At 60.6% G+C, this 20,000-nt stretch overlaps 2 non-coding genes across 2 annotated transcripts; both read left to right on the plus strand.

Moving 5' to 3' along the window:
* Window positions 1-12,374: 12,374 nt before the first annotated feature.
* On the plus strand, window positions 12,375-12,493 carry LOC131865113 (5S ribosomal RNA). The gene has a single exon (XR_009363845.1). It is a non-coding gene; the product is annotated as a 5S ribosomal RNA (ribosomal RNA).
* A 5,915-nt stretch (window positions 12,494-18,408) lies between these two features.
* Window positions 18,409-18,527, plus strand: LOC131865126 (5S ribosomal RNA). Its single transcript, XR_009363858.1, has one exon. It is a non-coding gene; the product is annotated as a 5S ribosomal RNA (ribosomal RNA).
* The last annotated feature ends 1,473 nt before the right edge of the window (window positions 18,528-20,000 follow it).

The following is a 20,000-nucleotide window of genomic DNA, read 5'->3' on the forward strand; positions in this document are numbered from 1 at the left end:
ATGTAGCAGAGATAGCAATCGGGGTGTGTGATGCAGAAGAGATAGCAATCGAGGTGTGCGGTGGGAAGGGCCCAGCAGCCAGAATGCATGAAGCGACGGATGAAGCAGTGATGACAACCGGGCTGTGAGGAGAGGAGGGATGCAGCCAAGAAAGCAATCAGGGCTCGAGGCAAGGGATGCATCAAGGATAGCAATCATGTTGTGAGGCGAGATTCCAAAGGCTAAACGTGAGAGGCTGCAGGGTCGACTCAGAGAGGTCTATGCATGTGAGAGGCTGAAAGCAAGGTCAACTCGGAGCGGTCTATGCATCGGGCGCGCTTGGGGCGACTACCAGTGCCAACCCCTTATCCCGCGACGCGTCCGACAAAGAGAACGTTCCAAGGCGGCAGAGGAGGTTACCAGCCGAAGGATGCAGTAGCAATAACAGGTATAGTTCCGCGGCGGCCGAGAAGACTCACCGCATAGGAATCGGGATGCGAGGCGAGGGATGCGGCGGGAAGGCCCCGACGGCTAAACGGAAGAGGCTGCAGGGCCGCCTCGGAATGGTCCAAGCATCGGACGCGATTGGGACGACTACCAGTGCCAACCCCTTATCCCGCGATGCGTCCGATACACAGATAGTTCCAAGGCGGCCGAGGAGCCTCACCGCATATCAATCGGGGTGCGAGGCGAGGGATGGGGCGGGAAGGCCCCAACGGCTAGACGGAAGAGGCTTCAGGGCCACCTCGGAATGCTCCAAGCATCGGACGCGCTTGGGGCGACTACCAGTGCCAACCCCTTATCCCGCGATGCGTCCGATACACAGATGGTTCCAAGGCGGCCGAGGAGCCTCACCGCATAGCAATCGGGGGTGCGAGGCGAGGGATGGGGCGGGAAGGCCCCAACGGCTAGACGGAAGAGGCTTCAGGGCCGCCTCGGAATGGTCCAAGCATCGGACGCGCTTGGGGCGACTACCAGTGACAACCCCTCATCCCGCGATGCGTCCGATACGAAGATGGTTCCAAGGCGGCCGAGGAGCCTCACCGCATAGCAATCGGGGTGCGAGGTGGGGGATGCGGCGAGATGGCCCCAACGGCTAGACGGAAGAGGCCACAGGGCCGCGTCGGAATAGTCCAAGCATCGGACGCGCTTGGGGCGACTACCAGTGACAACCCCTTATCCCGCGATGCGTCCGATACGAAGATAGTTCCAAGGCGGCCGAGGAGCCTCACCGCATAGCAATCCGGGTGCGAGGTGGGGGATGCGGCGAGATGGCCCCAACGGCTAGACGGAAGAGGCTGCAGGGCCGCCTCGGAATAGTCCAAGCATCGGACGCGCTTGGGGCGACTACCAGTGACAACCCCTTATCCCGCGATGCTTCCGATACGAAGACAGTTCCAAGGCGGCCGAGGAGCCTCACCGCATAGCAATGGGGGTGCGAGGTGAGGGATGCGGCGAGATGGCCCCAACGGCTAGACGGAAGAGGCCACAGGGCCGCCTCGGAATAGTCCAAGCATCGGACGCGCTTGGGGCGACTACCAGTGACAACCCCTTATCCCGCGATGCATCCGATACGAAGATAGTTCCCAGGCGGCCGAGGAGCCTCACCGCATAGCAATCGGGGTGCGAGGCGAGGGATGCGGCGAGATGGCCCCAAAGGGTAGACGGAAGAGGCTGCGGGGCCGCCTCGGAATAGTCCAAGCATCGAACGCGCTTGGGGCGACTACCACTGCCAACCCCTTATCCCGCGATGCGTCCGATACACAGATAGTTCCGAGGCGGCCGAGGAGCTGGGGGATGCGGCGAGATGGCCCCAACGGCTAGACGGAAGAGGCTGCAGGGCCGCCTCGAAATAGTCCAAGCATCGGACGCGCTTGGGGCGACTACCAGTGACAACCCCTTATCCCGCGATGCGTCCGATACACAGATAGTTCCGAGGCGGCCAAGGAGCCTCACCGCATAGCAATCGTGGTGCGAGGTGGGGGATGCAGCGAGATGGCCCCAACGGCTAGACGGAAGAGGCTGCAGGGCCGCCTCGGAATGGTCCAAGCATCGGACGCGCTTGGGGCGACTACCACTGCCAACCCCTTATCCCGCGATGCGTCCGATACACAGATAGTTCCAAGGCGGCCGAGGAGCCTCACCGAATAGCAATCGGGGTGCGAGGCGAGGGATGCGGCGAGAAAGCCCCAACGGCTAGAGGGAAGAGGCTTCAGGTCCGCCTCGGAATGGTCCAAGCATCGGACGCGCTTGGGGCGACTACCAGTGACAACCCCTTATCCCGCGACGCGTCCGATACACAGATAGTTCCAAGGCGGCCGAGGAGCCTCACCGCATAGCAATCGGGGTGCGAGGCGAGGGATGCGGCGAGAAGGACCCAACGGCTAGACGGAAGAGGCTTCAGGGCCGCCTCGGAATGGTCCAAGCATCGGACGCGCTTGGGGCGACTACCAGTGACAACCCCTTATCCCGCGACGCGTCCGATACACAGATAGTTCCAAGGCGGCCGAGGAGCCTCACCGCATAGCAATCGGGGTGCGAGGCGAGGGATGCGGCGAGAAGGACCCAACGGCTAGACGGAAGAGGCTTCAGGTCCGCCTCGGAATGGTCCAAGCATCGGACGCGCTTGGGGCGACTACCAGTGACAACCCCTTATCCCGCGACGCGTCCGATACACAGATAGTTCCAAGGCGGCCGAGGAGCCTCACCGCATAGCAATCGGGGTGCGAGGCGAGGGATGCGGCGAGAAGGACCCAACGGCTAGACGGAAGAGGCTTCAGGGCCGCCTCGGAATGGTCCAAGCATCGGACGCGCTTGGGGCGACTACCAGTGACAACCCCTTATCCCGCGATGCGTCCGATACACAGATAGTTCCAAGGCGGCCGAGGAGCCTCACCGCATAGCAATCGGGGTGCGAGGCGAGGGATGCGGCGAGAAGGACCCAACGGCTAGACGGAAGAGGCTTCAGGGCCGCCTCGGAATGGTCCAAGCATCGGACGCGCTTGGGGCGACTACCAGTGACAACCCCTTATCCCGCGACGCGTCCGATACACAGATAGTTCCAAGGCGGCCGAGGAGCCTCACCGCATAGCAATCGGGGTGCGAGGCGAGGGATGCGGCAAGAAGGACCCAACGGCTAGACGGAAGAGGCTTCAGGGCCGCCTCGGAATGGTCCAAGCATCGGACGCGCTTGGGGCGACTACCAGTGACAACCCCTTATCCCGCGACGCGTCCGATACACAGATAGTTCCAAGGCGGCCGAGGAGCCTCACCGCATAGCAATCGGGGTGCGAGGCGAGGGATGCGGCGAGAAGGACCCAACGGCTAGACGGAAGAGGCTTCAGGTCCGCCTCGGAATGGTCCAAGCATCGGACGCGCTTGGGGCGACTACCAGTGACAACCCCTTATCCCGCGACGCGTCCGATACACAGATAGTTCCAAGGCGGCCGAGGAGCCTCACCGCATAGCAATCGGGGTGCGAGGCGAGGGATGCGGCGAGAAGGACCCAACGGCTAGACGGAAGAGGCTTCAGGGCCGCCTCGGAATGGTCCAAGCATCGGACGCGCTTGGGGCGACTACCAGTGACAACCCCTTATCCCGCGACGCGTCCGATACACAGATAGTTCCAAGGCGGCCGAGGAGCCTCACCGCATAGCAATCGGGGTGCGAGGCGAGGGATGCGGCGAGAAGGACCCAACGGCTAGACGGAAGAGGCTTCAGGGCCGCCTCGGAATGGTCCAAGCATCGGACGCGCTTGGGGCGACTACCAGTGACAACCCCTTATCCCGCGATGCGTCCGATACACAGATAGTTCCAAGGCGGCCGAGGAGCCTCACCGCATAGCAATCGGGGTGCGAGGCGAGGGATGCGGCGAGAAGGACCCAACGGCTAGACGGAAGAGGCTTCAGGGCCGCCTCGGAATGGTCCAAGCATCGGACGCGCTTGGGGCGACTACCAGTGACAACCCCTTATCCCGCGACGCGTCCGATACACAGATAGTTCCAAGGCGGCCGAGGAGCCTCACCGCATAGCAATCGGGGTGCGAGGCGAGGGATGCGGCGAGAAGGACCCAACGGCTAGACGGAAGAGGCTTCAGGGCCGCCTCGGAATGGTCCAAGCATCGGACGCGCTTGGGGCGACTACCAGTGACAACCCCTTATCCCGCGACGCGTCCGATACACAGATAGTTCCAAGGCGGCCGAGGAGCCTCACCGCATAGCAATCGGGGTGCGAGGCGAGGGATGCGGCGAGAAGGACCCAACGGCTAGACGGAAGAGGCTTCAGGGCCGCCTCGGAATGGTCCAAGCATCGGACGCGCTTGGGGCGACTACCAGTGACAACCCCTTATCCCGCGACGCGTCCGATACACAGATAGTTCCAAGGCGGCCGAGGAGCCTCACCGCATAGCAATCGGGGTGCGAGGCGAGGGATGCGGCGAGAAGGACCCAACGGCTAGACGGAAGAGGCTTCAGGGCCGCCTGGGAATGGTCCATGCATCGCACGCGCTTGGGGCGACTACCAGTGACAACCCCTTATCCCGCGACGCGTCCGATACACAGATAGTTCCAAGGCGGCCGAGGAGCCTCACCGCATAGCAATCGGGGTGCGAGGCGAGGGATGCGGCGAGAAGGACCCAACGGCTAGACGGAAGAGGCTTCAGGGCCGCCTCGGAATGGTCCAAGCATCGGACGCGCTTGGGGCGACTACCAGTGACAACCCCTTATCCCGCGACGCGTCCGATACACAGATAGTTCCAAGGCGGCCGAGGAGCCTCACCGCATAGCAATCGGGGTGCGAGTCGAGGGATGCGGCGAGAAGGACCCAACGGCTAGACGGAAGAGGCTTCAGGGCCGCCTCGGAATGTTCCAAGCATCGGACGCGCTTGGGGCGACTACCAGTGACAACCCCTTATCCCGCGATGCGTCTGATACACAGATAGTTCCAAGGCGGCCGAGGAGCCTCACCGCATAGCAATCGGGGTGCGAGGCAAGGGATGCGGCGAGAAGGACCCAACGGCTAGACGGAAGAGGCTTCAGGGCCGCCTCGGAATGGTCCAAGCATCGGACGCGCTTGGGGCGACTACCGTTGCCAACCCCTTATCCCGCGATGCGTCTGATACACAGATAGTTCCGAGGCGGCCGAGGAGCCTCACCGCATAGCAATCGGGTTGCGAGGCAGATTATTGGGAAGGGAACCCCCTGGGATGCGGCTCAAGCAGTGCCCAAAGGGACTGGAATGCGGAATCACATCGAGAGACCCAAATGCTATACGAGGGCTCAAATCGAATTATCGATTTGGCCACGACATGGACGCATCGGAACGACTACCTTTGCCGAACCACTCGCAATTGCATCCATACCGAAACCAATAGACATTTCCGTTAGAGCCCTCGCATAGCATTCGGGAATCTCGCATGCCCCTCTAAATCGACCAATGCTGGCGCTCAACGAAAATCCGAGCGCTACCACCGTTCGAGCGCCAGCATTGGTCGAGTTAGAGGGGCACGGGGGAGAATGCTCCAGTCAACACCTCCCCTATATAAGTTATTTGTCCGATTCTCGCACAACCGTAGTCTGCCTCGTCGAATCAAACAACGGTCCCAGATTCCGACTTCCGTTCCGTAGAGACCCAAAAGCTAGATGGAGGCTCGCAAGAAAGAGAGTCGGCGCATAGCAATCGGGTTTCTCGAACGTTTAGGGACCGAGCTCACTTGCGGATAGGGCAAAATCCGCCAAGCAACCCAAAAGCTAGACGGGGGCTCGAATCGAATCGCCTAGGCGGCCACAACAACGACGTGTTGGATCGACTACCAGTGCCAAACCATTCAGCAAGACTAGTCTGTGTCGAGGCCGGATAGAGATTCTCAGAGAGCGCCCGTATAGCATTTAGGAGACCTGCCGCGTCCCTCACACTCGACAAATGGTGGTGCACGTTTATAAATCCGAGCGATCCCAACCCTTTCAAGCACCAACATCGGTCGAGATAGAGGGGCACGGAGGGGGCTGCGTGAGACAACACAGTCCCCTATATAAGTTATTTGTCCGATTCTCACACATCCGAAGAATGGTCATCAAATCGGACAACAGCCCAAACTTCCGACTTCCGTCCCAGAAAGCCCAAGAGCTATCTAAAACGTTCATGGCCGGAACTCGATCGCGGCTATACCAGTCCGCCAAGCAACCCAAAAGCTAGACTGGAGCTCTAGTCGAATCACCTCTGTGGCCATTGCAAGGACGTGTTGGAGCAACTACCATTGCCGAACCATTCCGCAGGTCGAGTCCATACCAAGGCCGCATAGAGATTCACGATGAGCTCCTGCATAGCAATCAGGAGACTTGCCGTGTCCATCACAATCGATAAATCCTGGTGCAAGATTTTTGCATCCGAGCGCTCCAACCAGTCGAGCACCAGCATCAATCGACATAAACGGGCACGGGGGGAGGATGCTCGAGAACACTACCTCCCCTATATAAGTTATTTGTCCGATTCTCAAGCAGCCGAAGTCTGGTCATCGAATCGGGTCAAAGACCACAACTTCCGACTTTACCCACAATGCAAGTCATCGAATCGAACATCGGCCCCCGAGTCGGACTCCATGCGTATGTCAGGTCATCGGACCCAAATTCCGCCTTCCTGCGCATGGCGGGCCATCAATATCAACTCGGTCATCGGACCCAAACTCCGCCTTTCTGCGCATGGCACGCCTTCAAATCGGTCATCGGACCCAAATTCCGCCTTCCTGTGCATGGCGGGCCATCAACATCAACTCGGTCATCGGACCCAAATTCCGCCTTTCTGCGCATGGCACGCCATCAACTCGGTCATCGGACCCAAATTCCGCCTTCCTGCGCATGGCAGGTCATCGGACACAAATTCAGACCTCGCCAATATGCCTACGTATCGAATCGGTCATCGGACCCAACTTCCGACTTCATCCATACTGTAGGGTCTTTGAGGTTGGCGCGGTGCGCTCAACCCGGGGAGTCGACCCATCGAAGCATACACCTCCCCTATATAAGCTATTTGTCCGATTCCCACACCTGTGTAGTTTGCACCTCTGACCAGGACATCGACCCCAACTTCCGAACTCGACTGCAACGACGGCACCAGCGCCTTGGTGCGCACCTTGCGACGCACAGTCCCAACATTCGCCTTCCTGCACATGGCAGGTCATCGGACCCAAATTCCGACCTCGCGAGTATGCCTACATATCGAATCGGTCATCGGACACAACTTCCGACTTCATCCATACCGTAGGGTCTTTGAGGTTGGCGCGGTGCGCTCAACCCGGGGAGTCGACCCAACGAAGCATACACCTCCCCTATATAAGCTATTTGTCCGATTCCCACACCTGTGTAGTTTGCACCTCCGATCAGGACATCGACCCCAACTTCCGAACTCGCCTGCAACGACCGAACCAGCGCCTTGGTGCGCACCTTGCAACGCACAGTGCCAACATTCGCCTTCCTGCACATGGCAGGTCATCGGACCCAAATTCCGACCTCGCGAGTATGCCTACATATCGAATCGGTCATCGGACCCAACTTCCGACTTCATCCATACCGTAGGGTCTTTGAGGTTGGCGCGGTGCGCTCAACCCGGGGAGTCGACCCAACGAAGCATACACCTCCCCTATATAAGCTATTTGTCCGATTCCCACACCTGTGTAGCTTGCACCTCCGATCAGGACATCGACCCCAACTTCCGAACTCGACTAAAAAGACCGCACCAGCACCTTGGTGTGCACCTTGCAACGCACAGTGCCAACATTCGCCTTCCTGCACATGGCAGGTCATCGGACCCAAATTCCGACCTCATGAGCATACCTACTAATCGAATCGGTCATCGGACCCAACTTCCGACTTCATCCATACCGTAGGGTCTTTGAGGTTGGCGCGGTGCGCTCAACCTGGGGAGTCGACCCATCGAAGCATACACCTCCCCTATATAAGCTATTTGTCCGATTCCGACACCTGTGTAGTTTGCACCTCCGCTCAGGACATCGACCCCAACTTCCGAACTCGCCTGCAACGACCGAACCAGCGCCTTGGTGCGCACCAAAAGTGCGCACTTTTGGAGGGCACTTTTGTGCGCTCCAAAGGTGCGCACTTTTGGAGGGCACTTTTGTGCGCTCCAAAGGTGCGCACTTTTGGAGGGCACTTTTTGGAGGGCACTTTTGTGCGCTCCAAAGGTGCGCACTTTTGGAGGGCACTTTTTGGAGGGCACTTTTCTGCGCTCCAAAGGTGCGCACTTTTGGAGGGCACTTTTTGGAGGGCACTTTTCTGCGCTCCAAAGGTGCGCACTTTTGGAGGGCACTTTTTGGAGGGCACTTTTCTGCGCTCCAAAGGTGCGCACTTTTGGAGGGCACTTTTTGGAGGGCACTTTTCTGCGCTCCAAAGGTGCGCACTTTTGGAGGGCACTTTTGTGCACTCCAAAGGTGCACACTTTTGGAGGGCACTTTTTGGAGGGCACTTTTCTGCACTCCAAAGGTGCGCACTTTTGGAGGGCACTTTTTGGAGGGCACTTTTGTGCGCTCCAAAGGTGCGCACTTTTGGAGGGCACTTTTTGGAGGGCACTTTTGTGCGCTCCAAAGGTGCGCACTTTTGGAGGGCACTTTTGTGCACTCCAAAGGTGCGCACTTTTGGAGGGCACTTTTCCTGCGCTCCAAAGGTGCACACCTAGGTGAGCACCTTCGACCACACCTTGTAGCACACCAAACTCTGACTTTCGACTTCATCCGCAATGCAGGGTCTTTGAGGTTGGCGCAATGCGCACAACCAGGGGAGTCGACCCATCAAACCCAACACCTCCCCTATATAAGCTATTTGTCTGATTCTCATACATGCGTAGCCTGCAGGAGCAATTAGGACATCGACCCCAACTTTCGGCTTCTAAACGAAAACAAGGTCTTTGAGGTTGGTGTAATGCGAACAACTAGGGGAGTCAACCCATCAAACCCAACACCTCCCCTATATAAGCTATTTGTCTGATTCTCATACATGTGTAGTCTACAGGAGCAATTAGGACATCGACCCCAACTTTTGACTTCTTAACGAAAACAAGGTCTTTGAGGTTGACGTAATGCGCACAACCAGGGGAGTCGACCCATCAAACCCAACACCTCCCCTATATAAGCTATTTGTCCGATTCTCATACATGTGTAGCCTACAGGAGCCATTAGGACATTGACCCCAACTTTTGACTTCTTAACGAAAACAAGGTCTTTGAGGTTGGCGTAATGCGCACAACCAAGGGAGTTGACCCATCAAACCCAACACCTCCCCTATATAAGCTATTTGTCTGATTCTCATACATGTGTAGCCTGCAACAACGATTAGGACATCCACCCCAACTTCTGAATTCGTCTGCGTTGACCGCACCAAAGGTGCACGCCTTGGTGCTCACCAAAATCCGACTTCCGACTTCTTCTGCTATGCGGGGTCTTTGAGGTTGGCGCAGTGCGCACAACCAGGGGAGTCAACCCACCGAATGCAACACCTCCCCTATATAAGCTATTTGTCTGATTCTCATACATGCGTAGACTGCAGCAATGATTAGGACATCCACCCCAACTTTTGACTTCTTAAACAAGACAGGGTCTTTGAAGTTGGTGCAGTGCACACAACCAGGGGAGTCGACCCATCAAACGCAACACCTCCCCTATATAAAGCTATTTGTCCGATTCTCATACGTGTAGTCTGCAGCAGCGATTAGGACATCGACCCCAACTTCCGAATTCGTTTGCATTGACCGCACCAAAGGTGCACGCCTTGGTGTGCACCTTGGAGTGCACTTTGGTGCTCACCTCGGTGCACACTTTGGTGTGCACCTCGGTGTGCACCAAAGGTGCGCACCTTGGAGCGCACCAAAGGTGTACACTTTGGAGCGCACCACATAGGGTCTTTGAGAGGTTGGCGCAGTGCGCACACCAAGGTGGGTGTTGAGGTGCGTGCCGAGGTGGGTGGGTGCTAGGGTGCGCTCCATGGTGGGTGCCAGGGTGGGTGCGTGCTAGGGTGGATTCCAAAGAGGGTCATAGGGTGGGTGCCAAGGTGGGTTGGTGATATAGTGGGTTCAAAGGTGGGTACTAGGGTGGGTTCCAAGGTGGGTCACAAGTTGGGTGCCAGGATGCGTGGGTGTTAGGTTGGGTGCCAAGGTGGGCTCCTGCGTGGGTGGGTGCTAGGGTGGGTTTCAAGGTGGACGCGAGGGCGGGTGCCAAGGTGGGTAACAAGTTGGGTGTTAGGATGGGTGAGTGCTAGAGTGGGTGCCAAGGTGGGTGGGTGCTAAGGTGGATGCCAAGGTGGTTCACAGGGTGGGTGGGTTCTAGGGTGAGTTCCAAGGTGGGTCACAGGTTTAGTGCTAGGGTGCGTGTCAAGGCGGGTGTCGAGGTGCCTGGGTGCTAGGGTGTGGATGCCAATGTGGGTCATAGGGTGGGTACTAGGGTGGGCTGCAATGTGGGTGCCAAGGTGGGTAACATGCTCGGTTGGTTCTAAATTGGGTGTCAGGGTGGGTGTGCACCCACCTTGCCCGAGGTGGGTGCCAAGGTGCCAGTGTGGGTGGGTGCTAAGGTGGATGCCAAGGTGGGTGAGAAGGTGGGTGATAGGTTGAGTGGTAGGATGGGTGGGTGCCAAGATGGGTCACAGGGTGGGTGCAAGGGTGGGTAGGTGCTAGGGTTGGTGTCAGGGTGGGTGGGTGCTAGGTTGGGTTCCAAGGTGGGTGCGAGGGTGAGTGTCAAGGTGGGTCACAGGTTAGGTGCTAGGATGGGTGAGTGCTAGGGTGCAAAGGTGCCAGGGTGGGTGCTAGGATGGGTCGATGCTAGGGTGAGTGGCAAGGTGGGTCCACAAGTGTCAAGGTGGGTGCCGAGGTGGGTGCCAACTTGGGTTCCAAGGTGGGTGCCAAGTGGGCGACTGCTATGGTGGATGCCAAGGTGGGTCACGGGGTGGGTGCCAAGTTGCTAGGTTGTGTTCCAAGGTGGGTGCCAACGTGGCTGCTAGGGTGCGTGGGTTAAAGGGTGTGTCACAACGTGGGTGCCAGGATGGGTGCGCACCCACACTGGCCAAGACGGGTGCAAGGTTGGGTTCCAAGCCCGGTCACAGGCTGGGTGCTAGGATGGGTGGGTGCCAAGGTGGGCACCAGGGTGGGTGCACCCACCCTGGCCAAGGTGGGTCACGGGGTGGGTCCTAGGGTGGGTAACAGGGTGGGTACTAAGGTGCGTGCCAAGGTGGGTCATGGGGTGGGTGCCAAGGTGGGCACCAGGGTGGGTGTGCACCAACCCTAGCCAGGGTAGGTCACGGGGTGGTTGTCGGGGTGGGCGTCAAGGAGCCAAGGTGGGTGGCAAGTAGCCAAGTTGCGTGCCAAGGTGGGTGTCGGGGTGGGTGCCAAGGATCCAAGGTGGGTGCCAAGGAACCAAGGTGGGTGTCTGGGTGGGTGCCGAGGTGGGAGCCAGGGTGGGTCCCAAGGTGAGTGCAAAGGTGGGTGCCAGGGTCAAGGTGAGTGCCAATGTGGGTTCCAAGGTGCCAGGGTCAGGGTGAGTGCCAATGTGGGTTCAAAGGTGCTAAGTTGGGTGCGAGGTTGGGTGCGAGGGTGGGTGGGTGCCAAGGTGTGCTAGGTGGAAGCCCGGGTGGGTCGGCATCCCATGGGTGTCGAGTTGGGTGCCTGATGGGTGCTTCTTGTCAAGTTTTAGTCGTCGGGACTCATTTCGAGCCTTAGAGGTCGTTTCTTGTCCGGTTGCCCTGTCTTCGACCTGGGAACCCAATTTTGGTCCTCGGGTCCCATTTTTTTTTGTCTCGCATCCCACTTTTGGCCTGTGGCCTTTTCGGGGTCGATTCTCGTTTTGGGCATCAGAGCATGTTTCTTCTCCTAAAACCCAATATTTGTTTATTAAGTCTCGGAACACATTTTTGTTCTCGTGGACCCATCATGGGTCTTGGAACGCATTTGTGGTCCTTGGGTCCCATTTTGCATCCCGAAACTTGTGTTTTGGTGCTTGATCCCTATTTTGGGTGCCCACCTTGCACCAAGTGCGCACCCGGGGCAAACCGAGCGCCTTGGTGCACCGGGGCAAGATCGAGCGTGCACCCGAGGCGCCCCGAACATGCACCAAGGTGCACTCGGCCCACATGTGAGCGCAGGTCGTTGCGCCCGAGGTGGTGTGTGGGCACCGCGTTGCAGACGGGACACTGCACGCACACGACGCCCCGTCCAGGTGCACGCACGTAGGCCGGGCCGGGTGCACACCCGACGCCCTAGCAAGGTGCGCGCACCCGGGCAGGGCTCACACTTGGCGAACGGGGCGCACTTCGCGAGGGAGGGTGTGCACCTCGACGGGGGTGGGTGGCCGGGGTGGATTCGCACGTGGGTCGCGGTTTGCTAAGTACACACTGCGACAAGCTCATAACGGGTGCGATCATACCAGCGTTAGTGCACCGGATCCCATCAGAACTCCGCAGTTAAGCGCGCTTGGGCCGGAGTAGTACTAGGATGGGTGACCTCCCGGGAAGTCCCGGTGTTGCACCCTTTCTTAGTTTTTCGCCGGGCGTCGCAATGCTATTTGAATAAACCTTTTGCCCGTTTGCGTTCTCGTCGGGGCCGGGCCGGGCCGGGGTGCGCTGCCCGCACTACCGCGCGCGCGGGGGCGACACCGAGCGCGCACCCGAGGCGCCCCGAGCACACAGGCCACGGTGCAACCCGGGCGTTGTGCGCGCACCCCGGTGCGCCCGAGGTGCTGCGCGCGCACCCAGGTGAAATCGGTGTGCACCTCGGCCAGTGCGCGCTCGGTCGAGTCGCGCACGTTGGCCAAGGTGCACGGTGATGTTTCTTACTCTAAGGTTCCGCACCAGACGCCCGGGACAGGTGAGCGAAGCTGGGCGGGGCCGGGTGCGCGGCCGGGGCAGGTGCACGCAGCTGGAGAGAGCTTTGGAGCACACCAGAGGTGCGCACCTTGGAGCACACTTCGGAGCGCACCAATGATGCGCTCCATTCAAAAGTTTCCTGAAAAGGCAAAAAAAGTTGAGATTATAGAATTTCCCACTTGAGAGATTGTAAAAAAAAAAAATTTAAAATGAAGGAAACGCGGGTGCCAAGGTGTGCGCGCCCGGGTGCGCAGCCCAGCCAAGGTGTGCGCACCAAGGCGCCCACCCTGGCGAAGGTGCACGCAAGGTGCGCACCCGAGGCAAACCGGACAATTAACCCAACTTTCGACTTCGCGCGCACCTGCGCACCTTGGAGCGCACTTCGGAGCGCTCCTTGGTGCGCACCAATCTTGGGCACCTCGGAGTGCACCATGGCGCCCACCAAGGTGCGCACCCGGGGCAAACCGAGCTCCGACTTCGTGCGCACCTTGGAGCGCACGAAAGGTGAGCACCATGGCGCCCACCAAGGTGCGCAGCCCAGCCAAGGCGTGCGCATCAAGGTGCGCACCCTGGCGAAGGTGCGCACCCGGGGCAAACCGAGCTCCGACTTCGTGCGCACCTTGGAGCGCACAAAGGGTGCGCAACCCAGCCAAGGTGTGCGCACCCCGGGCAAACCGAGCTCCGAATCGTGCGCACCTTGGAGCACACTTCGGAGCCCTCCTTGGTGCGCACCGATGTTGCGCACCTCGGAGCGCACCCGGGGAAAACAATGCAATTAACCCGACTTTCGACTTCGTGGGCACCTCAGAGCGCTCTCGGGTTCGCACCTCGGAGCACACCGAGGTGCGCACCTTTGATGCGCTGCCTTCACCAATTTCCAGAAAAGGCAAGAAAACATTGAGAAGGTGTGCGCACCGAGGTGCCCACCCTGGCGAAGGTGCACGCGAGGTGCGCACCCGGGGCAAACCGGGCTCCGACTTCGTGCACGCCATGCTGCGCACCTTGGAGGGCCATGGTGCGCACCTTGGAGCACACTTCGGAGCGCTCAATGGTGCCCAACCCAGCCAAGGTGCCCACCGCGGCGAAGGTGCACGCGAGGTGCGCACCCGGGGCAAACCGGGCTCCGACTTCGTGCACGCCGCACCTTGGAGCACACTTCGGAGCGCTCCTTGGTGCGCACCAGGGCGCGCAACCCAGCCGAGGTGCCCACCCCGGCGAAGGTGCACGCGGGGTGCGCACCCGAGGCAAACCGGGCTCCGACTTCGTGCACGCCATGGTGCCCACCGCGGCGAAGGTGCACGCGAGGTGCGCACCCGGGGCAAACCGGGCTCCGACTTCGTGCACGCCGCACCTTGGAGCACACTTCGGAGCGCTCCTTGGTGCGCACCAGGGCGCGCAACCCAGCCGAGGTGCCCACCCCGGCGAAGGTGCACGCGAGGTGCGCACCCGGGGCAAACCGGGCTCCGACTTCGTGCACGCCATGGTGCCCACCGCGGCGAAGGTGCACGCGAGGTGCGCACCCGGGGCAAACCGGGCTCCGACTTCGTGCACGCCGCACCTTGGAGCACACTTCGGAGCGCTCCTTGGTGCGCACCATGGTGCCCACCAGGGCGCGCAACCCCGCCGAAGGTGCACGCGAGGTGCGCACCCGGGGCAAACCGGGCTCCGACTTCGTGCACGCCGCACCTTGGAGCACACTTCGGAGCGCTCCTTGGTGCGCACCAGGGCGCGCAACCCCGCCGAAGGTGCACGCGAGGTGCGCACCCGGGGCAAACCGGGCTCCGACTTCGTGCACGCCATGGTGCGCACCAGGGTGCCCACCGCGGCGAAGGTGCGCACCCGGGGCAAACCGGGCTCCGACTTCGTGCACGCCGCACCTTGGAGCACACTTCGGAGCGCTCCTTGGTGCGCACCAGGGCGCGCAACCCAGCCGAGGTGCCCACCCCGGCGAAGGTGCACGCGAGGTGCGCACCCGGGGCAAACCGGGCTCCGACTTCGTGCACGCCATGGTGCCCACCGCGGCGAAGGTGCGCACCCGGGGCAAACCGGGCTAGGACTTCGTGCACGCCGCACCTTGGAGCACACTTCGGAGCGCTCCTTGGTGCGCACCATGGTGCCCACCAGGCCGCGCAACCCAGCCAAGGTGTGCGCACCAAGGTGCACGCGAGGTGCGCACCCGGGGCAAACCGGGGTCCGGCTTCGTGCACGCCGCACCTTGGAGCACACATCGGGGCGCTCCCGGGTTCGCACCGGCGTTGCGCACCGTGGTGGGCACCTCGGAGCGCACCGTGGTGGGCACCTCGGAGCACACCAAGGTGGGCAGCGAGGTGCGCACCTTTGATGCGATGCCTTCACTAATTTCCATAAAAGGCAAAAGAAAACGAGATTTTAAAATTTCCGTTTTGAAAGATAGTGAGAAAAAGGGAATGCTGGTGCCATCTTGAGCCCGCCCTGGTGCGCAGCCCAGCCAAGGTGTGCGCACCAAGGTGCCCACCCTGGCGAAGGTGCGCGCCCGGGCAATTAACCCAACTTCCAACTTCGCGCGCGCCAGGGTGGGAGCGCACCCAACAACCGGGCCTGGGAAGAGCCAATGCGAGAAACCCCACCAAACGCTCTGACAAAAAAAGAGGGGGCGCTCCAGTAACCCCGCTTCGGAGCGCACCCTGGGCAAACCCAGCCAGGGTGCCCACCCCGGCCAAGGTGCAGGCGAGGTGCGCACCCGGGGCAAACCGGGCTCCGACAACGTGCACGCCGCACCTTGGAGCACACTTCGTAGCGCTCCCGGGTGCGCACCTCAGAGCACACCAAGGTGGGCAGCGAGGTGCGCACCTTTGATGCGCTGCCTTCACTAATTTCCAGAAAAGGCAAAAAAAAGAGGAGATTTTAAAATTTCCGTTTTGAAAGATAGTGAAAAAAACGGAACGCGGGTGCCATCTTGAGCCCGCCCGGGTGCACAGCCCAGGTAAGGTGCCCACCCTGGCAAAGGTGCGCACCCGGGCAATTAACCCTACTTCCGACTTCGTGCGCGCCAGGGTGGCAACCGGGCCTGGGAAGAGCCAATGCGAGAAACCCCACCAAACGCTCCGACAAAAAAAGAGGCGGCGCTCCAATAACCCCGCTTCGGAGCGCAGCCGGGGCAAACCCAGCCAAGGTGCCCACCCCGACGAAGGTGCACGCGAGGTGCGCACCCGGGGCAAACCGGGCTCCGACAACGTGCACGCAGCACCTTGGAGCACACTTCGAAGCACTCCCGGGTGCCCACCGGCGTTGCGCACCGTGGTGGGCAGCGAGGTGCGCACCTTTGATGCGCTGCCTTCACTAATTTCCAGAAAAGGCAAATAAAAATGAGATTTTAAAATTTCCGTTTTGAAAGATAGTGAAAAAAACGGAACGCGGGTGCCATCTTGAGCCCGCCCTGGTGCGCAGCCCAGGCAAGGCATGCGCACCAAGGTGCCCACCCGCGGTGCACACCCGGGGCAAACCGGGCTCCGACTTCGTGCAGGCCGCACCTTGGAGCACACTTCGGAGCGCTCCTTGGTGCGCACCATGGTGCCCACCAGGGCGCACCCGGGGCAAACCGGGCTCCGACTTCGTGCACGCCGCACCTTGGAGCACACATCGGAGCGCTCCCAGGTTCGCACCAGCGTTGCGCACCTTTGATGCGCTGCCTTCACTAATTTCCAGAAAAGGCAAAAAAAAACGATATTTTAAAATTTCCGTTCTGAAAGATAGTGAAAAAAACGGAACGCGGGTGCCATCTTGAGCCCTTCCTGGTGCGCAGCCCAGGCAAGTTGTGCGCACCAAGGTGCCCACCCTGGCGGAGGTGCGCGCCCGGGGCAAACCGGGCTCCGACTTCGTGCACTGCATGGTGCCCACCAAGGCGCGCAACCCAGCCAAGGTGCCCACCGCAGCGAAGGTGCACGCGAGGTGCGCACCCGAGGTGCACACCCGGGGCAAACCGAGCTCCGACTTCGTGCACGCCGCACCTTGGAGCACACTTCAGAGCGCTCCTTGGTGCGCACCAGGGCGCGCAACCCAGCCAAGGTGCTCACCCCGGCGAAGGTGCACGCGAGGTGCGCACCCGGGGCAAGCCGGGCTCGGACTTCGTGCACGCCGCACCTTGGAGCACACATCGGAGCGCTCCCGGGTTCGCACCAGCATTGCGCACCTTTGATGCGCTGCCTTCACTAATTTCCAGAAAAGGCAAAAAAAAAAAAAAAACGAGATTTTAAAATTTCCGTTTTGAAAGATAGTGAAAAAAACGGAACGCGGGTGCCATCTTGAGCCCGCCCTGGTGTGCAGCCCAGGCAAGTTGTGCGCACCAAGGCACCCACCCTGGCCAAGGTGGGTCACGGGGTGGGTCCTAGGGTGGGTAACGGGGTGGGTACTAAGGTGCGTGCCAAGGTGGGTCATGGGGTGGGTGCCAAGGTGGGCACCAGGGTGGGTGTGCACCAACCCTAGCCAGGGTAGGTCACGGGGTGGTTGTCGGGGTGGGCGTCAAGGAGCCAAGGTGGGTGGCAAGTAGCCAAGTTGCGTGCCAAGGTGGGTGTCGGGGTGGGTGCCAAGGATCCAAGGTGGGTGCCAAGGAACCAAGGTGGGTGTCTGGGTGGGTGCCGAGGTGGGAGCCAGGGTGGGTCCCAAGGTGAGTGCAAAGGTGGGTGCCAGGGTCAAGGTGAGTGCCAATGTGGGTTCCAAGGTGCCAGGGTCAGGGTGAGTGCCAATGTGGGTTCAAAGGTGCTAAGTTGGGTGCGAGGTTGGGTGCGAGGGTGGGTGGGTGCCAAGGTGTGCTAGGTGGAAGCCCGGGTGGGTCGGCATCCCATGGGTGTCGAGTTGGGTGCCTGATGGGTGCTTCTTGTCAAGTTTTAGTCGTCGGGACTCATTTCGAGCCTTAGAGGTCGTTTCTTGTCCGGTTGCCCTGTCTTCGACCTGGGAACCCAATTTTGGTCCTCGGGTCCCATTTTTTTTTGTCTCGCATCCCACTTTTGGCCTGTGGCCTTTTCGGGGTCGATTCTCGTTTTGGGCATCAGAGCATGTTTCTTCTCCTAAAACCCAATATTTGTTTATTAAGTCTCGGAACACATTTTTGTTCTCGTGGACCCATCATGGGTCTTGGAACGCATTTGTGGTCCTTGGGTCCCATTTTGCATCCCGAAACTTGTGTTTTGGTGCTTGATCCCTATTTTGGGTGCCCACCTTGCACCAAGTGCGCACCCGGGGCAAACCGAGCGCCTTGGTGCACCGGGGCAAGATCGAGCGTGCACCCGAGGCGCCCCGAACATGCACCAAGGTGCACTCGGCCCACATGTGAGCGCAGGTCGTTGCGCCCGAGGTGGTGTGTGGGCACCGCGTTGCAGACGGGACACTGCACGCACACGACGCCCCGTCCAGGTGCACGCACGTAGGCCGGGCCGGGTGCACACCCGACGCCCTAGCAAGGTGCGCGCACCCGGGCAGGGCTCACACTTGGCGAACGGGGCGCACTTCGCGAGGGAGGGTGTGCACCTCGACGGGGGTGGGTGGCCGGGGTGGATTCGCACGTGGGTCGCGGTTTGCTAAGTACACACTGCGACAAGCTCATAACGGGTGCGATCATACCAGCGTTAGTGCACCGGATCCCATCAGAACTCCGCAGTTAAGCGCGCTTGGGCCGGAGTAGTACTGGGATGGGTGACCTCCCGGGAAGTCCCGGTGTTGCACCCTTTTTTAGTTTTTCGCCGGGCGTCGCAATGCTATTTGAATAAACCTTTTGCCCGTTTGCGTTCTCGTCGGGGCCGGGCCGGGCCGGGGTGCGCTGCCCGCACTACCGCGCGCGCGGGGGCGACACCGAGCGCGCACCTGAGGCGCCCCGAGCACACAGGCCACGGTGCAACCCGGGCGTTGTGCGCGCACCCCGGTGCGCCCGAGGTGCTGCGCGCGCACCCAGGTGAAATCGGTGTGCACCTCGGCCAGTGCGCGCTCGGTCGAGTCGCGCACGTTGGCCAAGGTGCACGGTGATGTTTCTTACTCTAAGGTTCCGCACCAGACGCCCGGGACAGGTGAGCGAAGCTGGGCGGGGCCGGGTGCGCGGCCGGGGCAGGTGCACGCAGCTGGAGAGAGCTTTGGAGCACACCAGAGGTGCGCACCTTGGAGCACACTTCGGAGCGCACCAATGATGCGCTCCATTCAAAAGTTTCCTGAAAAGGCAAAAAAAGTTGAGATTATAGAATTTCCCACTTGAGAGATTGTAAAAAAAAAAAATTTAAAATGAAGGAAACGCGGGTGCCAAGGTGTGCGCGCCCGGGTGCGCAGCCCAGCCAAGGTGTGCGCACCAAGGCGCCCACCCTGGCGAAGGTGCACGCAAGGTGCGCACCCGAGGCAAACCGGACAATTAACCCAACTTTCGACTTCGCGCGCACCTGCGCACCTTGGAGCGCACTTCGGAGCGCTCCTTGGTGCGCACCAATCTTGGGCACCTCGGAGTGCACCATGGCGCCCACCAAGGTGCGCACCCGGGGCAAACCGAGCTCCGACTTCGTGCGCACCTTGGAGCGCACGAAAGGTGCGCACCATGGCGCCCACCAAGGTGCGCAGCCCAGCCAAGGCGTGCGCATCAAGGTGCGCACCCTGGCGAAGGTGCGCACCCGGGGCAAACCGAGCTCCGACTTCGTGCGCACCTTGGAGCGCACAAAGGGTGCGCAACCCAGCCAAGGTGTGCGCACCCCGGGCAAACCGAGCTCCGAATCGTGCGCACCTTGGAGCACACTTCGGAGCCCTCCTTGGTGCGCACCGATGTTGCGCACCTCGGAGCGCACCCGGGGAAAACAATGCAATTAACCCGACTTTCGACTTCGTGGGCACCTCGGAGCGCTCTCGGGTTCGCACCTCGGAGCACACCGAGGTGCGCACCTTTGATGCGCTGCCTTCACCAATTTCCAGAAAAGGCAAGAAAACATTGAGAAGGTGTGCGCACCGAGGTGCCCACCCTGGCGAAGGTGCACGCGAGGTGCGCACCCGGGGCAAACCGGGCTCCGACTTCGTGCACGCCATGCTGCGCACCTTGGAGGGCCATGGTGCGCACCTTGGAGCACACTTCGGAGCGCTCAATGGTGCCCAACCCAGCCAAGGTGCCCACCGCGGCGAAGGTGCACGCGAGGTGCGCACCCGGGGCAAACCGGGCTCCGACTTCGTGCACGC

The sequence above is a fragment of the Cryptomeria japonica genome, unplaced genomic scaffold, assembly GCF_030272615.1.
Source record: "Cryptomeria japonica unplaced genomic scaffold, Sugi_1.0 HiC_scaffold_101, whole genome shotgun sequence".
Lineage (NCBI taxonomy): Eukaryota > Viridiplantae > Streptophyta > Pinopsida > Cupressales > Cupressaceae > Cryptomeria > Cryptomeria japonica.